Here is a 7867-nt window from a genome sequence, read left to right as displayed (position 1 = left end):
TAAGAAGCAAATTTAATCTATCCTCCCTTATGACACTCTGTGTCTTATATTCCTTATGTTGGTGAAGGTAAGTTTAGTGCTGTAGCCCACAAATGTCAAAATTTCAGTAGCTTACAATAGTAAACATTTATTTCTCATTGAAAAATGCCTAAAATGGATTTTTCTAATCGGTGGCTGGCTCTCCTTCAAGCTGTGATTTGGGGATCTAGGACTCTTCCATATTGTGAATATGATCTCTGATCTTCATTATTTGGCTTCTGAGATCCACAGACTATCTGCAATCAGGAGAAGAGCAAGAAAAATAAGTCACAAATGGGTAGTTTTGTAGGCCTGACCTAGAAGTCTGTAGACTTTATAGCATTTCTATACTGCATATATATTACATGTTATATACATTACTATGTATACACAGTATATTCCTTTGGCTAGAATTCAGTCACATGGTTACACCTATCTATAAGGGAGGATGAGAAACATAGTGTAGCTCTATGTACAGGAAGAAGATTTGGTGACAAACTAGCTTGCCTATTTGAAGATGATATGCCATTCTAGAGTTCCACATACCCGACTGCTTTGAGGTCCATTTCAACTTTCCTAAGACACCCTGTAAGTTCTTCCAACATAAGTGTGATTTCTGCCATATGTGAGTCATTAAACAAGTTTGTAAGGTTTTTGTTTTGTTTTTACATTGCTTTTAAAAAATTTATCCTAGGGGTGCCTGGGGGCTCAGTCGGTTAAGCATCTACCTTTGGCTCAGGTCATGATCCCAGGGTCCTGAGATCAAGCCCCACACGGCGCTCCCTACTCAGCAGGGAGTTTGCTTCTCCCTCCCCTTCTAGCCCCCACGTCCGCCCCACTCATGCTCTCTTTCTTTCTCAAATAAATAAATAAAATCTTTTTTTAAAAAAGTTTTATCCTAAGGGGAAAATAAGTTAACAGTATGATTCAGGAACCAACATCACAAGTTCAAATGCCAACATATTTACCTATTCACTTCCTAACCTTGAAAGGTTGTTTTAACTCCCTGTGACTTAGTTTACTCATCAATAAAACAATACTCACCTTGAAGTATGGTTAAGAGGTTTGATTGGTGGGGCATCTGGGTGGCTCAGTGGGTTAAGTATCCAACTCTTAATTGTAGCTCAGGTCATGATCTCATGGTCAAGATCAAGCCCTGCTTCAGCTCCACACTGGGTGTGTGTGGAGCCTGCTTAAGATTCTCTCTCTCCCTCTCCCTCTGCCTCTTGCCCTCTCTCTTTCTCTCTCTCTCTCTCTCGAGAAAAAGGTTTGATTGGTATATGTATATAAAGCTCTTAAAAGAGTGCCTGGTACATGATGAGTACTCAGTGTTATCAATTATCTTAAATATGCATTTATTATCTATTTACTAATCTCATTACTTTTACTAAACCATAAATCTCTTGAGGGCCACAATCATGCCTTACTCATTTGGGACTTCATGTATTCTTTCTATAGCACCTTAGGAATACTAGGCAATCAAATATTTGTTGAATCAAGCAAATAATATCTTTCGTAGTTTTTCATACAGATTTCATATACACTGTCATTTTCATCTGATGAAAATGATAATATATCAGAATAAAATATATAAGGATGTTTCATATTCAATTGCAAAATATTAAAATATGTTTATAGTTTTCACATTATTTCACTCAGTATAGTACAAAAACATCCTCCTAAATGTAAGGGTGGTATTTATGATTGAGTTTTACCCTATGTGCCCTTTATATTAATGTAAACTCTTGAACAGTGACCAAAAATCATTACAGCTTGATGTCTTTTCAGTAGCCAGAATGAAATGAATTGGTCTCGGTCCAATTCCTAGTGGACAAGTGTCTAAATCAAAAAACGCCACCACAATTAGCATTACTTTAGTTAATAGTTTTAACCACTGAGGTCAAGGAAAAATGAATAATAAACTTTGAACTAATCTTGCAATGCACGTTGTAAGTGCTTCCAAAATAAAGGTTAGATAGACTTGAACAGTTATCTGTTAGCCAGTTAAGTCACAGAATACAGGGAGAAAGGAACTCCAATGAGTCCAACTAGGAAGTTATGTAATTTTATGAAGCTTAATTTTCGTTAATAGTCTTTCCTTTCCATAAACGACTTTAAAATTTTTCATGAAAAATTAAATTTCCACCAGAAGTAACAGGAATTTTCAACCTACTATTAATTTTGAAAATAAAGTTGAGAATTTAAATATACACATATTTATTTCACTTCCAAGTTGCAATGTAGAAGACTCACTGGTACATTTCTAAAAACAAGGAGAAACACAAGTTTCCCCTAAGTTCTGCACAGAAAGGTAGAAGAACAAAATCTTTGGATCCAAGGAACTTCATCAAAGGATGTCAAAGTACAAAGAGTAAATGTGTTTCCAGTAGTAAAAAGGTAAAAGCTGAATATTCGTTCCTTCACAGAATGATGGGATCCTCTATACTTCAAAGGGATCCAGACATTTTATTTTTACATAGGAGATAATTAAGATTATAATGAATTGAATTGATTTACCCAGAGTTACCTAGTGACCTTCACTCTTCACATGGTTCTTAGTGTCTACCTGAAAGATTGTGCATTAATAAAAATTCATATTTATACATGTACACTTGTATGTATATGTTTAACATTGTTCAAAGCACTGGGGAAAACATCAATGGACAAAAGAAAAACTCCCTGCCTTCATGGAATTTACATTCTAGTGATGGGAAAAAGAAAATAAATACGAGGGGCGCCTGGGTGGCACAGCGGTTAAGCGTCTGCCTTCGGCTCAGGGCGTGATCCCGGCGTTCTGGGATCGAGCCCCACATCAGGCTCTTCCGCTATGAGCTTGCTTCTTCCTCTCCCACTCCCCCTGCTTGTGTTCCCTCTCTCGCTGGCTGTCTGTCTCTGTTAAATAAATAAATAAAATCTTAAAGAAAAAAAAAAAGAAAGAAAATAAATACGAAACATTATTTAATGATGCAATAGCGCGAGGTCAGAGAGATCAGTTTATGAGGTTGTGAATTGGTTTGTTAAGCCATAACAAAGCACCACAGACTGGGTGGCCTAAACAACAGAAATTTATTTCTCACAGTTTCTGGAGGTTGGACGTCCGAGGTGAAAGTGTTAACAGGATTGGTTTCTTCTGAGAGCCATGAGGAAAGTTCTCTTGTAGGCCTGGGACTCTCTCTTCCCCTCCCCCCTGTGCTCTCTCTCTAAAATAAATAACTAAATCTTTGTAAAAATTCATTAAAAATGTTATTTATTAATTTTTACTGTGGGCCAGGCACTCTGATAAAGCAGGTTATCAAATGGAGGGAGAAGGGAAGGGTATCTGATGCATCGTCTGCACTTAGAAATTGCTGTAGACTGAATGTTTATCTCCCCCACAATTCATGTATTGAATCCTAAGCCAGAGGTGATGTTATTAGAAGGTGGGGACTTTGGGAGGTGATTAACACCCTTATGAAAGAGGCCGAGAAAGCTCCCTCACCATTCCATCAGCTGAGGTCACAGTGAAAAAACCACCATCAATGAGGAAGCAGACTCTCTGGAGGCACCATGATCTTGGACTTCCCAGCCTTCAGAACTGTAAGAAATAAATATTTGCTGTTTATAAGCCACCCACTTACGGTATTTTTTATATCATCCCAAATGGACTACAGCAGGAATTATTACAATTTGCAGTTGAAATTTATAATCTGCTATATGACAGCCTTTTCTTATCTCAGTAAAATTTGAAGCAAGGTCCTCCCATGAAAGTGAAACATAGCAAAGATAGAGACTGTAAGTTCCTAAAGACCAGGACCTGAATCTTGTTACCTTAAAAATGCTCAGGATTTCACATATTTTTAAAAGACTAACTAATGATCTTTCGCAGAGCATGCACCCTTTCTCATATCTTGCATGTATAAGCAACTCTTAAGGAGGGGAATTTCGGACTAGATGGATAACAGAGCGATTCTATGATAGGTTAGTGAGGGATAAGCCAGTGTAAAGTTAGGATTGTAACATAGTTATGAAATAAAAGCATTGTGGTTGTCACATACTATTCATATCATAGAATCTTTTAAATCTCAAAAGATGTTTAATCTCCCTTTACCGCTACATGGATTACCAAAACTTTCATGTATGGTGATGATTTTGTTTTATTTCACCTCTAACTTCAGCCTCTAGCCTCAACATTCATATCTCCCAAATGTAAGCAATCCATTAATAGCTACACAATTTAGGGTTATTAATTAGAATAAAGTTGGCAGTTTGACTTCAGAGTTCAGCCTGTTTTCTTGTGCTTCTTTAATGTGGTTGACTGCCTGCAAACATTTAAATGATTCCCCTGCCACTTGTCTATGTGTTTAAGCAAATAGACTATTACAAGAACAAAGGCCTACTTGGTTTTTCTAATTTGATGGAGGATAAAAGAAGTCTTTTGCAGCTTTGTTTTACTTCTAAACTCATTTAGCACCAAGTGCATATCCACTTCGACTTTTTTAGAACAGGTTCCTTATGAAAATGGTCTAATAACAAATAGTTGGACCTAGAGTTTATATACATCCCTAAATGAACCCAAGCTTGTTTCTCATCATTTCTTTGTTTTGTAATTATGCTCCCTTTCAGCCCATTCTGTGGTCTTTTCCTAAACATACTCTCTTTTGTAATGTGATTCCTTAGATTGTGAATACCTCATTTTAGGTAGTAATTTCTATTATAGAAATCATCACCTGATCTCTAGGTGTCTACTTTTCCCAAATAACCCATTGATGATTATAATATAGGTGCTTGTTCAAAATCTTATAACTCATATGAGGGAAATATAAGTAAGTAAGCTTTTAAATAAATAAGGATATAAAGAATATAAAATGTTTCATAGCTCTGAGGTTGAGCAGTGCCCAAGCCAAAGGCTTGCACGTACTTGGTTTTTGAGGGGGAATGTGACTCCAGGAAGCAGGTCTGAGGGGCAGAGACAGAGGAACATGTAAGAAAGGAAAGTAATGTAAGATTGCAGAATCTCTAAAGCTAAGGGTTGGGACAACAGATCCTTTACTTCTATGTAAGTAAGACATTTTTTGTAGTATCCTTCAATTGTCTGGTATGGGTTCCCAAGTGCTGATGTTTGATTTTTCAGGAATTTTGCAAGTTGGTTTTCAAACCATTGGTAGTTTGGCCATGGTGGTAATATTTATAACACAGAAATCAACAAAACACTACCCATTAGGGCATTTGCTTTTACCCCCAGAACACTACTCATGCATACTTATATCTGTTCTATTGGAGTTCACAGACTAAAGTGACATTTTTGCCTATTAAGCTTGACTGAAACACAGCCACACCCATTCCCTGACTGGTTTTGCACTACAATGTTAAATGTGAGTAGTTGGGACATTTATCATATGGCCTACAATCCCTAAAATAATTACTGCATGGCTCTCTACAGAAAAAGTTTGTCAAGCCATGTGTTGAATTATGCTGAATGAATTTTCTGCTTTGGTCAAACAGACCTTTACAGCAAGATTATTGCATTTATTTTTTGTGTGTATCAATGTGTTAAGTGGGCTACCTTCATTCTTCCCCAAATAAGTTTCATCCATATCTCCTTTGTATAGCTGCTGGCTTCATCCACGTCTCCATTTTGGTCTTCCGGGTTTTGCATGATCCAAGATCCCCACAACTCCATCCATTGATTTCAGTATGTCTCTGATCCCAAAGAACCATGAGGGATCTTTGACATTAAAAACAGTGATGGTAAGCCTATTCTTCTTTACTTATTTTCCAGGACTTTGTTCAACTCCATTTTCCCTCTTTTTTCTTTTTCTTTTTGGATTTTATCTATTTATCAGAGAGAGAGAGAGAGAGAGATAGCATGAGCAGGGGGGAGGGGTAGAGGGAGAAGCAGATTCCCCACTGAGCAGGGACCCTGGGATTACAACCTGAGCCTAAGGCAGATGCTTAATGACTGATTCACCCAGGTGCCCCATTTTCCCTCTTTCTTATGCCCATTATCCCACCAGTAAAATAAAATGTTCATAGCTCATGCAGACCTAAAGCGATATATAAAGCTGCTTCTTAATTCTTGGGTCTTTCCTACATTTCATTATTCTCAAGGAATTTTTTGAAGTGTTATTTAATTCAATATTTGCATAACTACACTTATTTTTAAGGCACAGCTGTTCTTTCCATGCTTAACTGTTTCACTTATTAACTTCTAATCCCAACACTAATCATAATGGCTGATCAGAATTTAATAAAATTCAAAAACATGAGAAAACCTCTGAAGAATTGGATGCCAAATATAACCCAGTGCTCTGATTAAAATCCATTATATTTTTTCAAATATATTTTGAAATTCTCTTGATTCAAAGTGCAAACATGAAGACCAAAAGGAAAAACATACTTTCTTTTTAAATTCCTTTTTCTAAGATTTTAAATGTCAGAAGAATGTCAGGAAAAGAAAAAGAGGTGAGTTAGTTGTCCTGTTTTCATCATCAAATCACTTTTAGGTGTTGTATTTGTCGAAATCTTGCAATGAATGAAATCTGGCTAAAACTAAATGAAAGAGTAGAAATAGAGAAGTGAAAGCTGAATATACTTGGCTAGATCCAGTATTTTTTCTCTCTCTCTCCTATCTCTATCTGTTGTCTCTACTTCCCCTTCTATTGGCTTTATTCTCAGACTCTCTGTATGTACCAAAAATGATGTCCTAGAAGGGCTTTAACTTACGTATTATGTTAGACACCAAAGAGGGGGAAAAGAAAAGTCTCTTTACCAGTAGCTCAAGAAAACGTGTCCTAAGTGGACTTTGATTGTCCCAGCCAATAGGAGCATATTTGTCTTTTCCTGACCTGATCAATATAGCCAGAGGAAAATAATATACTGTGACCGGCCAGGGCTGGACTACATGATTGCTCTCACCTGTGCTGTCTGAGGGAAAGGCAAAAGCCTCAAATAATGAATTCTCTTAAAAAATATAAACAGCAAGAAAAGGGAAAAGAAGGTTATTGTGCCTACCAATGTCGTCTCTATGGACTATAAATAGCTGCTTGCTCCTAACGTGAACATTCCACTGTGACGAAGGTGTGTACCCACATGAAATAAAACTAAAAATTGAGCAATACTGCTATTCTCTCAAAGGGCTTCATCCATTTCAGATGAACGAATGATGGTAAGTGGATGAATGAATGAGTTAGCGTGAACTTGTCTTCTCTGCCCAACCTGAGCTACACTCAAAACCTTCCAGGTCAACTGACTGTCAATCCTTAAAATTGGTATATTAAACTGAGGGTTGAAGTCATCTGCCCAGTGTATATCCACACCCTGAAACTGGGCCAGACCTAGAAGAGCCAACAGAAACATCCTAGGCCTGGAAAATAGCCAGATTTGAACTCAGCAGCAAAGTTCTCAAAAACATGAATGTTAAAGTTTTTCTTCAAATATCCCTATTAAGGCAGGAAGTCATCATCTGATGGTTTGCTTGAAACCTATGAATCCTTGGATTTGGTAAACAGTCTCAATTTTCAATGATGTAAAATCCCAATTAAACAGGTTTTTAAAATAATAAAATCTGTTATTTAATTTGATCAGCATAGAGCATTTAATTACTTATTCATTCATTCAATTTCTTTTTTGCCATGTTACTTTGAACAAGTCACAAGTCACCTTTAAAAATATATATATTCTCCATTCTTCTTCTCAACACTTAAATCTTCACCTTCCATTTCCTTTCCTCATCTTCTCCAAATTCCATACTAAATACTCTGGACTGAATGGATCTATTTCATTGGTAAACACAGAACTCAATTTTAGCATGTATTTTATTAATTTGTAATTGTGCATTTCCTATCATAGACTTATTAATAATTATATCTCT

The sequence above is a fragment of the Ursus americanus genome, chromosome 8 (genome assembly GCF_024610735.1).
Source record: "Ursus americanus isolate L20-20 chromosome 8, mUrsAme1.1.p, whole genome shotgun sequence".
In the NCBI taxonomy this organism is placed as follows: Eukaryota; Metazoa; Chordata; class Mammalia; order Carnivora; family Ursidae; genus Ursus; species Ursus americanus.
This window is presented reverse-complemented; position numbering follows the sequence as displayed.